Raw genomic sequence first — 13,110 nt, 5'->3', positions numbered from 1 at the left:
GAATTAATCATACATGTATTGACAGTATATTGTGGATTCATGCAAGATTTTTACAGTGTCATCCTCGTTAAACATGCTATTCCATATATCACAAATATTTAATCCAGATTTACTGTTGCTGGATGGGGGGACATGTATACTTATTAGATTTTTCCATGGAAATGGTAAATCCGTATCAAATAGCAAACTAATACGTGATGGCATTTTGATGAGGCAATGTGTGGATGATGTGCAAAACTTGCACGAATGAGCAACTGGCAAGTCTGCAATAAACTGCCATGAGGAAATGCGATTAAACTCTAGTGATCTCAATGTGACAGATATGCATGCCTAACTTTTTTTGGATTGTGCCCAGTACGTACCATGGCAAACTTGAAGTGTGTCATTCATAGGAGCTCAATTTATCTGCTAGTTAGTTCAACTGCTTAGAAATCACTAGGAGTTTTCTGACACCACGGAACTGCTATGAATTATGAAATTAGAAGCTAATACACTATGGGGAAGTGGTGGTGTTTAGACCAACCTTAACCTGAAGTAGGGGAAATAATTCAACAAGGGGCAGGTTTGCATAGCAAAATGTTCCAGTTTTGTCATTTTTAAAGCACTGCCAGGTGCAATTCAGATGAGACAGAGGAAGAAGAGAATTAAATCACTCAGATCCTAAGGGGATATTTCCAGTCCTGATAGGAATTGCCATGACACTGGTTTAGATTAGCCAGGCAGGCAGAGGACAGTTTGTTTCCGGTTATGATGAAAACAGATTTCTTCAGTCTCTCTGTACACAAATATTTGGGCTTTCAAAATAGAAAAGATGGGTCAGGGATTTTTATACCCTGTCACCGATCTATCAGAAATTACAGGTTATGATCACAGAAATCTAGTATTAGGAATCTACTAAAAACTAATTAGGATCGTTACCAGTACAACTCCTCCTAAATTTAGCTGATTGCTAAAATTGGGGCATTGTTAAAGATCTTTGGCTTGCCCAGGGCCAGGTTGATATATTATAAATTATTAAAATAGCTGTTTTGCTGGCATGGCAAGACTGCTGTTTCAATTAATTTCTCAGGGAGTAATTTATTTGCTTTGTAAAGCCATTTTGTCAAGCAAATACAGGTGGGTTTTTTTAACTCATCAGTATACACTGCTCATTTTCTTCATGAGTTGGGCTAGACTACACACTATGCAGAAGATCCATGACTGGATCTTGACCATCCACCCAGGTTGTTTAAATGCAGGTACTGGAGGAGAAAGGTGGCAGTAGGATAGGGACATTTAACCCTTCTATTGTTGTGCAGTTTTTCCAACCTAAATCACGCACACACATCTTCTGAACCTATTATTAGTAATGTGAGGCCCTGGGACAGGAATGCAAGTATAGGAATGCTAAAGTATATTCACATCTGGGCCCATCTTATCAGATATTTAAAAGGAAGATAGGCAAGGAAAATGGAGCAGATGATAAAATTCAAATCTGGCAAACAAAAGACTCCTTCTATATTATTCTGTAATGGATAAACCCTGCCTTTTAACTAAATGTTGATGTTTCTGGCTTTACTGAAGAAGTGTCAAGGTTGCTATGGTGAACTGACCTTTTAAATACCAAGGAAAGTTCAAAGATTTGGCAGCCAGCCTTGCTATTTCTAGGTGACTGCAGGGCAATTCAATAATGTTGCTACTTTTGTAGATTGGAATCACAGAAATAGTGGCACCAAAAAGATTATCTAGGCCAAGAGCTGACCTTATGGAGGCTCTCATCTACCTCCAGCATCAAATTCTAGCAGAGACTTGCCTAAACTTTCATTGGAAACCTTGAAAAGAAGGAGATCCTTCAACCTCTATGGTTGGTGTGTTGTTAGATAACTGATGCTTAGCTTAAGTATATTTTCCAGTCCTTTAAATCCATTGCTTCTTGTCCTGTGGATAGGTAAATAATTGTTCCGTGCCCTTCCAATGGCTTTAAATATTGAAAGCTTTCCATATACCTTCTTATCTTTCCTTTAAAGCCAAGCACAGTTAGTTCTTTCTGCCCTCCTTTGCACAATTTGTTTTCTGGGTCCATTATCACTGTCTAAAACTTGTCAAACTTGTTTTAAAAAAATATTTATGCTTTTCAGGTTTATACATTTCACTACCATAATTTTACAATCATTTTAACATTTCAAAACTTGACTTCCTTCCCCCTCTTTCTGGGGTTCCTTAAATTTATTTTTAATATCTTTGCATATCCAAATTAACTTAATTTGGTCATTTATTCATCTACTTTAAATATATATACTCTTATGAAACTGCAGGTTATTACAATAAAAATCTTGTCAAACTTGTTGGCATCTTTTTTTTTTTACTTTGAAATTGAAACCCAATACTCCACATGAGGTCTTATACGAAGTTACTAGCTAACTACCGGTATATTGAAACCCAATACTCCACATGAGGTCTTATAACAAAGTTACTGGCTTTTGTTTTTGTTTTCCCTTGCCTGCTATTGACATTCAAAATTGTGTGCCTCATAGCTTTCCTTTACCTCACAGGGTTACCTCATTGTGTCCACTTGATTTTCAACCACACAATGAAAGAGCCTTTAGGAAGAGACTGAAAGTTAAGAAATGGCAGCTGGGAGAACGGTTAAGAACACACTCTCTCTGCTGCTCCTCCAACTCTCCAAACTGCTTTTCTTTTTTCATAAAAGGGTAGTGGTGAGGAGAAGTAATAAGAGGCATAATTGGGTTGCAAGTGCAATATGTACAAAGCTCCAGTCCTCCCCTTAAGTGGTAATATTACTCATGAAATCTTGGAAACTGTTACTCAGTGAAAATATTCCCAAAACAGTATTGACCTCATGTGCCATCATATCACTGTCGAGGCACGACCAGTCTGCTATCCACCAGAGCTACAGATCCTCAGACATAGGGCCATTTGTGGTCATCTAGGCTTCTCTATCTGGTCCTTGGGACTTTCTGCAGGCCATGCCCTCAATGGCCCTCTTTTAAGGCCCTCCACCCTTAAGTGTTTTGCCTGGCTGGAATATGCCCTTGAACTCTGATCATGCCTCTTGCTTGTCTGCATAGGGGATAGAGAGGGGTGTGTTTGGATAGAAACTAGCCTCCTGTTCAAAGATAAGTTTTACATTAACTGATCCATCCACTTTTTCCTCTGATCCCACTCACCACTGGTGCACATCCCCATCCTTGGACTGCAAAAGTTTATCCACCCCACATTAAATGCCCACTATGGGTACAATCTACCAGGAGTGCTCTTACATAGACAGCCCATTCCTTTCACTATAACTTGTATGGCAGCATCTTCAGGACTGTGGCCAGTAAATCTCTCAGACACTAATCACTATCTGCTACTGCTGGTTCTTCTTTCCCCTGCACATCTTGCTCAACCTCATACTGTATACACTCTTATAATTAGGACTGACCTGCAATTTCCAGCTTTCAAAGTGATGCCATATCATCCATGGATGGTGGTAATGTTGGCGTAGTACTTTCTTGGATGAGCGGCAACTTTAAACCAGGTTCTCTCTGTTCAGTATGCCACTCTAATATTAAGGACAACACAAAGCTATCATCAAATACAGAGGCTCATAGTCAGAAATATAACATAGGTAGTCTTTATTAAGTACTGAATGTCCCTCTTTAAATGTAAAAGCCACGCAGTAATGTTATGAGAGCAATTAGTTTTCTTAACCACTTTCCAGAACGGAACTGTGGACAGAATGTAAATAACTCTTAATCCTTTTATCCGCTCCTGGACTGCACTTGAGTTTGGAAAGCACAGGAAAAATGCCCCTATGTGGTGCCCAGAACATAAACACACATACATAAATAGCATGTCCATCATTTACTACTTATTAATGCTTGCCATAAGCATATCCACTCATGAAACACTGCCAAAAATGTAGTATGATTTTGCCCATCGTTAAGAGTGATGGTCCTCTCATGTCATCATAAGGCTTGAATCTATTTGTGTGAGTTCCAGGTTTAATCAGATCTCAGGTTTTCTTCCAAAACTCAAGATCCATATTTAAAACAACAACATTTTTATTCTTTATTTTTGTATTTCTTGTTATATTCAATGTATGTTTCATGACTTTATACAAAAATGAATTTAAAAAACCAATAAATTAAAGAACAGTGTGTGTGTGTGTGTGTATAAATAAAATTTTCAGATGGTCGCCTGACCTAGGTGTTGACCAGGCCTAGACTTGCTACTGCAACATATGCCTTCAGACCATACAAAGAAAATATGAATTAGCTATTGAGTTCTCACAGTGGATATCTATCCCGCATTAGCCTATCCATTATAAGGAAATCATATCCTCCAAGCACAGCTGTCGTTGATTCTTATACACTACATTTTCAGGGTACCTTTACCTTTACCTTTAACTGCTCTTTTAAGTTTCTCAGAAAACGTTTCTTGTTGAGGGATGTGTGAACAACAGTTTTGTGCACTGCATTAATGCCAGCTGCACCTCGTGCTCAGTGTCCATAATATATAATTTCCTTTCCCATACCTATGCTTCCTATTTTTTGCGTATGCTTTGAGTACTGGAGGGCTTTTGAACTGTCCAGAGTATTCTTATGGGTAAAGAGCAAGCTAACACCCACCCCCTGCTTGTATTGCCTCAGTTCTAGAAACCTGGTGAAATTCATTCAGGAAGGGACCTTTGAGGCAGTGGGGTGACTTGAAAAGGCACAAGAGTAGCAAGACTACTTCTCCAAAATCTGGTACTCCATCATCAAGACATAGGCAAGGAGTTCTTCACATACTCTGTGGCAAATCTTTTGGGAAACTGCAGCTCATTTTAATATTTATAGACACATGATTAGCACAACTTGAATTCATTCTGCAGAGTAGTAAATGTCAGGCATGATGGATGGATGGAGCTGAATCTCTTCTGTGATCCCACATGACCCATGAACCGGTGACTGCTTCCTATTTTTGACAATTCATTCCCAACCATCATTTAGCTGGAAATTTAGAAAGTCCTCTTCAGATGTTGTATGTGTATGTTGGATGATAATCTGGGAGGCCAGGGTTGGAATCCCCACTCAACCAGGACCTTGAGCCAGTCACTGCCTAATCTACCTCAAAGGGTTGTTGTGAGGATAAAATGGGGTAGGGAGAACCATGTACAGCATCTTGAGCTCCTTGGAAGAAAAAGGTGGTATATACATGAAATTAATTAATGTATATACCACCTTTAATTAATTAATTAATTAATTTTCTCAGTCATGATAAATTTCTCAAAATTATATGCTAAGATTATAAGATAATCACATTTTGAAAACAGTAGGTGGAAATTTGTCTTCTGGTTTGTGAGCCTGTGTCTGATATATGGCTATTACCCAATCAACAGCTACAGTGGTTAAAGCAGGATTTAATTTTTAAAAGGTCAAATTTCAGCATATAAATTAAGCTTGTAGGCAACACTAAAGTGCTTCAGGGACCAATTTTGCTCATCCTTGTAATAGAGAATTAACATTTAAAGGGTCACAAACAACAGTAGTGACATATAAACAGCTCTATTTAAACAGGGTGGGTGTATTTACTGCATCATAAATCTATTAATTCCAGACACAAAAACCAATTTTTAAAAGGTGTTGAACTGATCACATTAGAACAACACTGACTGTACTGTACAATGGCAAAACGTTTGTTTAGTAGGTTTTCTAATCGTAAGTTTATCTACAGGAATTAATTTAAGCATGCAGATTGATTTGTTCCAACCACAGAAATATAACCAGCACCCCCTAAAAATCCTTATGGGTTTGATGTGCTAAACCAGAGCTTTCCAAACTGTGTGTCATGATACATCAGTGTGTCAGCTGCTGTGTATAGGTGTGTCACATGAATGCTCTCCACACTCCTTCTGGAGCTGGGAAGGGGTTAGTTTAAGCTTCTGGCTTGCTAGTAAAACTGAATTACTATGTCACAAAAGGATGCATGTCTAAGAAGTGTGTCAACAACATGAAAAGTTTGGAAAGCTCTGTGCTAAACCTTCATAGGTAGCAAAACATGAGGTTTTTCAGACACCTGCCATGGTATGGGGTAATGGAGGGAGAGCATGCCCCCAGGAGCTAGAAATGATACATAATAAAGAACTATAATAATAAATAATAATAATTTATTATTTATACCCCGCCCATCTGGTCGGGTCTCCCCAGCCACTCTGGGCGGCCTCCAACAAATATCAAAATACAATACAGAGTCACAAATTAAAAACTTCCCTAAACAGGGCTGCCTTTAGGTGTTTTCTGAATGTCAGGTAGTTGTTTATTCCCTTGACTTCTGACGGGAGGGCGTTCCACAGGGCGGGCGCCACTACCGAGAAGGCCCTCTGCCTGGTTCCCTGTAGTTTTGCTTCTCGCAGTGAGGGAACCGCCAGAAGGCCCTCGGCGCTGGATCTCAGTGTCCGGGCTGAATGATGGGGGTGGAGACGCTCCTTCAGGTATACAGGACCGAGGCCGTTTAGGGCTTTAAAGGTCAACACCAACACTTTGAATTGTGCTCGGAAACGTACTGGGAGCCAATGCAGATCTCTCAGGACCGGTGTTATGTGGTCCCGGCGGCCACTCCCAGTCACCAGTCTAGCTGCTGCATTCTGGATTAATTGCAGTTTCCGGGTCACCTTCAAAGGTAGCCCCACGTAGAGCGCATTGCAGTAGTCCAAGCGGGAGATAACCAGAGCATGCACCACTCTGACAAGACAGTCCGCGGGCAGGTAGGGTCTCAGCCTGCGTACCAGATGGAGCTGGTAGACAGCCGCCCTGGACACAGAATTAACCTGCGCTTCCATGGACAGCTGTGAGTCCAAAATGACTCCCAGGCTGCGCACCTGGTCCTTCAGGGGCACAGTTACCCCATTCAGGACCAGGGAGTCCCCCACACCCGCCCGCCTCCTGTCCCCCAAAAACAGTACTTCTGTCTTGTCAGGATTCAACCTCAATCTGTTAGCCGCCATCCATCCTCCAACAGCCTCCAGGCACTCACACAGGACCTTCACCGCCTTCACTGGTTCTGATTTAAAAGAGAGGTAGAGCTGGGTGTCATCTGCATATTGATGAACACCCAACCCAAACCCCCTGATGATCTCTCCCAGCGGCTTCATATAGATATTAAAAAGCATGGGGGAAGAGGACAGAACCCTGAGGCACCCCACAAGTGAGAGCCCAGGGGTCTGAACACTCATCCCCCACCACCACTTTCTGAACACGGCCAAGGAGGAAAGAGCGGAACCACTGTATAACAGTGCCCCCAGCTCCCAACCCCTCTAGCCGGTCCAGAAGGATGTTATGGTCGATGGTGTCAAAGGCCGCTGAGAGATCCAGCAGAACCAGGAAACAGCTCTCACCTTTGTCCCTAGCCCGCCGGAGATCATCAACCAGCGCGACCAAGGCAGTTTCAGTCCCATGATGAGGCCTGAATCCTGATTGGAAGGGATCCAAATGGTCCGCATCTTCCAGGCGTGCTTGGAGTTGTTCAGCAACCACCCGCTCAATCACCTTGCCCAAGAATGGTAAATTTGAGACTGGGCGATAGTTGGCCATATTGGCCGGGTCTAGAGATGTTTTTTTAAGAAGCGGTTTAATGACCGCCTCTTTCAGCGGGTCTGGAAAGATTCCCTCGCAGAGGGAAGCATTCACCACCGCGCAGAGCCCATCGCCCAGCCCTTCCCGGCTAGCTTTTATAAGCCAGGATGGGCAAGGATCTAGGAGACAGGTGGTCGGTTTCACTCGTCCAAGCAGCCTGTCCACATCCTCGGAGGTAACAGATTGGAATTGATCCCATGAAACATGACTAGACAGGGCTCTAGCACTCTCCCACCCCGGCCCTGCTCCCACGGTGGAGTCTACCTCCTTCTGAATCTGAGCGACTTTATCTGCAAAAAACTTTGCAAAAGCATTGCAGGAGATCTTGGGGTCCCTACCAGACCCCGGTGACAAAGGTGGTTCTGCTAGGTTGCGAACCACCTGGAAGAGTCTCCTGCTGCTGTTTTCTGCAGATGCAATAGAAACAGCGAAGAAGGTCCTCTTCGCTGTCGCCATTGCCACTTGGTAGGCTCGAAGTTGAGCTCTAGCCCGTGTCCGGTCTGATTCAGAATGAGTTTTCCGCCACCGGCGCTCTAGCCGTCTCAGCGACTGTTTCATCGCCCTCAGCTCCGGGGAAAACCACGGAGCTGTCCGGGCTCCATGCAATCGGAGAGGACGCTTCGGAGCCAGACAGTCAATAGCCCTGGTTAACTCCGCATTCCAGCGGGCCACCAGGGAATCAACTGAAAGGCCATCAACATGGGATAATGCATCCCCTACCACTCTCTGGAAGCCAATTGGATCCATTAAGTAGCGGGGGCGGACGATCTGAATCGGTCCCACCTCCCTGCAGAGGGGAAGGGTCGCAGAGAAGTCCAGTTGCACCAGGAAGTGATCTGACCATGGCACTTCTTTTGTTTCACTTTTACTTAGTGTCAGATCACCAACATCCATAGAGGTAAACACCAGGTCTAAGGCATGTCCGCGGCTATGAGTTGGACCAGACTTATTCAGGGACAGCCCCATGGAGGCCATGCTTTCCACGAAGTCCCGAGCGGCCCCTTGTAAGGTCGTGTCGGCATGGATGTTAAAATCCCCTAAGACAACCAAACTAGGTGTCTCCAGGAGCATATCCGCCACGACCTGAAGCAGCTCGGGCAGGGAATCCTTGGTGCAGCGGGGAGGTCGGTACACCAAAAGGAATCCTGTACTGCCCCTATTGCCCAACTTCCAGAACATGCACTCAGAAAACTGGGTCTTCCCAATAGGACGCCTGGTGCAAACTAATGACTTCCTAAAAATCACTGCAACCCCCCCTCCCCGCCCAGATGGCCTGGGTTGCTGTGCGTAAGAGAAACCTGGTGGACAAGCAGCGGCAAGGACAGGCCCATCTGCTTCATCCAACCAAGTCTCTGTTACACATGCCAGGTCAAATCCTCCATCCACAATCAAGTCGTGGATGGCAGTGGTTTTGTTAATCATTGACCTGGCATTACACAGCAACACTTTCAGGTCATGTGGGTATCTCCTGCTGATTCCAGTATCCATCCGGTCAGGACCAGACCTGGAGGCAGGGATAGTCTTCAGACAACGACTAAACCTGCCTCCTCGGTAATGACATGGTCTGGTCTTAGCGTGACTCCTCCTCCTGCCCATGATCACTGAGATCGGGTGTCTTTCCAAGACTACCCCCCCTGTGGAACCTGCCCCAGCCATCCTGTTGGCTGAGGCCCAATCCCAGGCAGCCCTACCCCTATCCCCTTAAAAAACAAATAAAGACCATACACTAAATTAACAAAATAATACAAATAAAAAACAGAGAACAACGCTAAAATTAAACTAAACATTTGCCCCACCCCAAACAAAAAATAATAAAATGATATAAAAACCATTAAAACAAATTAAAAGTGCAGCAGTGAGTGCAGGCCACGCCCCCCAAGCCAGTTGGAATTGGCAGGAGAAGGGAGTGGCCTTCCAAACACTCACAAAGCAAGCGGCAGCAGCAATGTCCCAGGCCTCTCTGCAGGCTTTTAAGCTGTAAAGGTGAGTGCAGGCCCCGCCCCCTCAGCCAGGTGGAATTAGCAGGAAGGGAGCGGCCTTCCAAACACTCACAAGCAAGCGGCAGCAGCAATGTCCCAGGCCTCTCTGCAGGCTTTTAAGCTGTAAAGGTGAGTGCAGAGGTCCCAGAACTAGAGGTCCTGGCTGCTGTAAGTCCCATTATGACCACCTTTGATGGCCTAAAGCTGCAATCCTATCCACACTTCTGCTTGTCCCGTGCTTTCTAGACAAAGGTCCAAGGGGTTATTCTTTTCCCCACAGCTTTCCCTGGGGAAACTTGCTGTTTACCACTGAATCAGAGCAAATGTCAATCTGCAGAAAACTTGATTTGACTGATGTTTGTTGTGATTTAGCGGTAAACAGCCAGTTTTCCTGGGGAAAGTGGCGGTGGAAACAAAAAAACCTTTTGAACTCATGCCTAAAAAGTACGAGACAAGTATGGATTAGTACTTGTAATGTGCATTGTGGGACTTTATTCCAAATAAACATTCATAGATAGGATTGCTTGGTAGGAAAAATCCCTTGAAAAATCCCTGCTATCTTCTCCACATCTATAAATTTTTCTCTGATTGTGACAGAAAAGGGGCTCACCTTATTTTGCAAAAAGATGGCCACTTTGGTATAAGAAAAATGAAGGCAGGTGAGGGAATCTCTAGTTCTGTTCCTATTTTCTCTGAACACATGAAGGAAGGAAAGGATCACACCTGCTAGCCCTGTGCCCAGCCTCCACAGGGGTACAATAATACCTTCCTGGGTTTCTGTAACCATGGTTGTGAGAGAGAGGGCAGGGTTGAGACTAACAGACTGTGAGGGGAAAACACACTTTGCGGTTTCTCACTAAGCCCCCAAGCTCTGTCCCTTCCCCTACCTCATACATGAGGTAACTATGAGAAACTAGCTCCCAACCATGTACGCACCTGAAGCCATCCTTGCAAATACTGTACAAAAAAACGCCTCTAAGTAAAGAACCTTTTTTCTTTACCTGTGGGAACTCTGTGTGTTTTATTTACCTTTATAAACCAATGCTAGTAATGTGTGAATGAGGCATAACAGGTGGTGGGAAGACTAGGTGGATTCAGCTTCCAGGCTATTAACTCTGCTACATAAACCAACCAACATGAGTGTAGCCGGGGCAGGGGGTTAGCTGCCCCCCAATCAATAAAATTCAGTACAAATATGAAGTTCTGCCTCCCCTAACAAAAATCCTAGCCACGCTCCTGCCAATCCATTTTATTTTTTTTAACACAATGATTCCTTGAGGTGTTCAGGATTTTGTATTTTGCCCTGAGAGAATTTAAAGTAAAAAAACAAACAAACCCCACGCTCTCTAGTATAGCAACTCCATTTTAACTGGAATAAGGACCATCTAAATCCCCCATAAATGGATGACAGTCGTTTTCTGAAAGATGCTTGGGTAGAGACTATATTACAAGCTAGCTAATCCAAATTTTAATTGGTTTCATGCAAAGTATAATTTGCCCTTTTGTCTCATGATTTTTGCATTATCTCCTATGACAAAGAGCTCTGCTTTCTGTATCATTAGCATGCATGCACACATGAGTTGCTTAATAACCCACAGAGACTTTCTCTTCCAACTGCCCCTTCTCTTTTTTAATGGATTGAGTTACTTTCAATACAGCTTTGTGCTTCAACACCACCAGAGGGATTTTCTAAGGAACAGTCACAATAGATTTATGCATCTCCTCCATTGACCTCATATGTAAACTGAAAATATGCAAGGCCATGAATGAAACTATCATGATTTCCCTGTGAGGAAAGGCTACAACATTTGGACTTTTTAGATTTTAAGAAAAGCTACATGATAGAGGTTTAGGAAATTACAGAGGACATGAAGAATAGTACTGGAACCTGGAGCCATCCCATGAGGTTGTATGGAAGTAGATCTGGGAAAGACAGAGAAGTACTTCTTCACACACCACACATTTAAAGCATGTGAAGTCCCCAAAGAATCACAGGAACTGTGGTTTCTCTCTTACAGAGCTACATTTCTTAGCACCCTTAACAAACTACAGGTCCCAGGATTCTCTGAGGGCATGTGCCTTAAATGTATGATGTGGATCTGCTCAATGAGTTTATAGAACTTGCTGCCTGAATATGTTTAGATTAATTTAGGTAATTTTAAAGGGGGATTAGAGATGTTTGTGATGGATAAGGCTCCAGGACCAGAGGCGGCATGCGTCTGAATAGCATTTGCCCGGGGAACAATAAGAGGAAAGGGCCATTGCTTTCCTGTTGTGCTTGTGGATCTTCCTATAGGCAACAGGTTGAGCAATGTGGGACACTGGGTGTTGGGACATGATGGATCTAGTCCAGCAGAGCTCCTTTTAGGTTCTTCTTATTAACCCACTTATTTCTGCATTTGGTTGCCGGAAGCAGGGATAACAGATGCATTCATTCACTAAAACTAATTTCATGTGTGTAGTACTATCAACCACATCTTTATGGCACCAGCAAGGTTACTTTCCACCCCCAACACTGCAGCAATGCCCTGCCTTTGCATAAACTATGTTATATATATAAATAAAATTGAGTTTTATTTGGTTCTTTGAAAGAGCATTTCCAATGCAATAGGTAAAGGTAAAAGGCCCCTGACAGTTGAGTCCAGTCGCAGATGACTCTGGGGTTGCAGTGCTCATCTTGCTTTACAGGCTGAGGGAGCCGGCGTTTGTCCGCAGACAGTTTTTCTGGGTCATGTGGCAAGCATGACTAAGCTGCTTCTGGTGCAACAGAACACTGAAACCAGAGCAGAAACACCGTTTACCTTCGCAACGGAGCGGTACCTATTTATCTACTTGCACTTTTTTGGCGTGCTTTTGAACTGCTAGGTTGGCAGGAGCAGGGACTGAGCAATGGGAGCTCACCCCGTTGCAGGGATTCAAACCGCCAACCTTCTGATCGGCAAGCCCAAGAGGCTCAGTGGTTTAGACCACAGCACCACCCGCATCCCATTTCCAATGCAATAGTATGTATCCAATCCTATTTATAACAGAAGAGAAAAAAAACCAGCAATGTCTTTCGCCCACCTCTCCCCATCCACAACCATACTGTACATTATTTGGATATTGTACTGTTAGGGACTTGCAAAGACAAAGGCCCAAAAAATGTATTTAGAGGATCCACTCACTGCTCATCTGGGTAAGTCCTCACTCTTTCACCCATTTAACAACCACTGGGCTGCTGATTCTGCATTCTCTCAGCATGAGCTCCTGGCCTTTGAACACTGAAAGGTAGAAGTGAAAAGCAGATGTGGAGTCTGGGAATCCGGCCAGCGAATTAAAATCTGAGATTACACTTTTTACACTTTTTCTAGAGCTGCCACTTTTAGCATAGACCCCTTTTTGTCTACAAATAGTCACTGGCAGAACGGGGCAAGTTCCAACCAAGAAAAAGGCAAAACTGCCAGCAATTGCTATGTTCCACTTGCTCTGGAGAGCCACATACCTTTCAGCATAGAAAATACCTACAGGTGCAGAACTTCTTAACGTTTTATTAT

The sequence above is a fragment of the Lacerta agilis genome, chromosome 2, assembly GCF_009819535.1.
Source record: "Lacerta agilis isolate rLacAgi1 chromosome 2, rLacAgi1.pri, whole genome shotgun sequence".
In the NCBI taxonomy this organism is placed as follows: Eukaryota; Metazoa; Chordata; class Lepidosauria; order Squamata; family Lacertidae; genus Lacerta; species Lacerta agilis.
Note: the sequence above shows the minus strand (reverse complement) of the source record.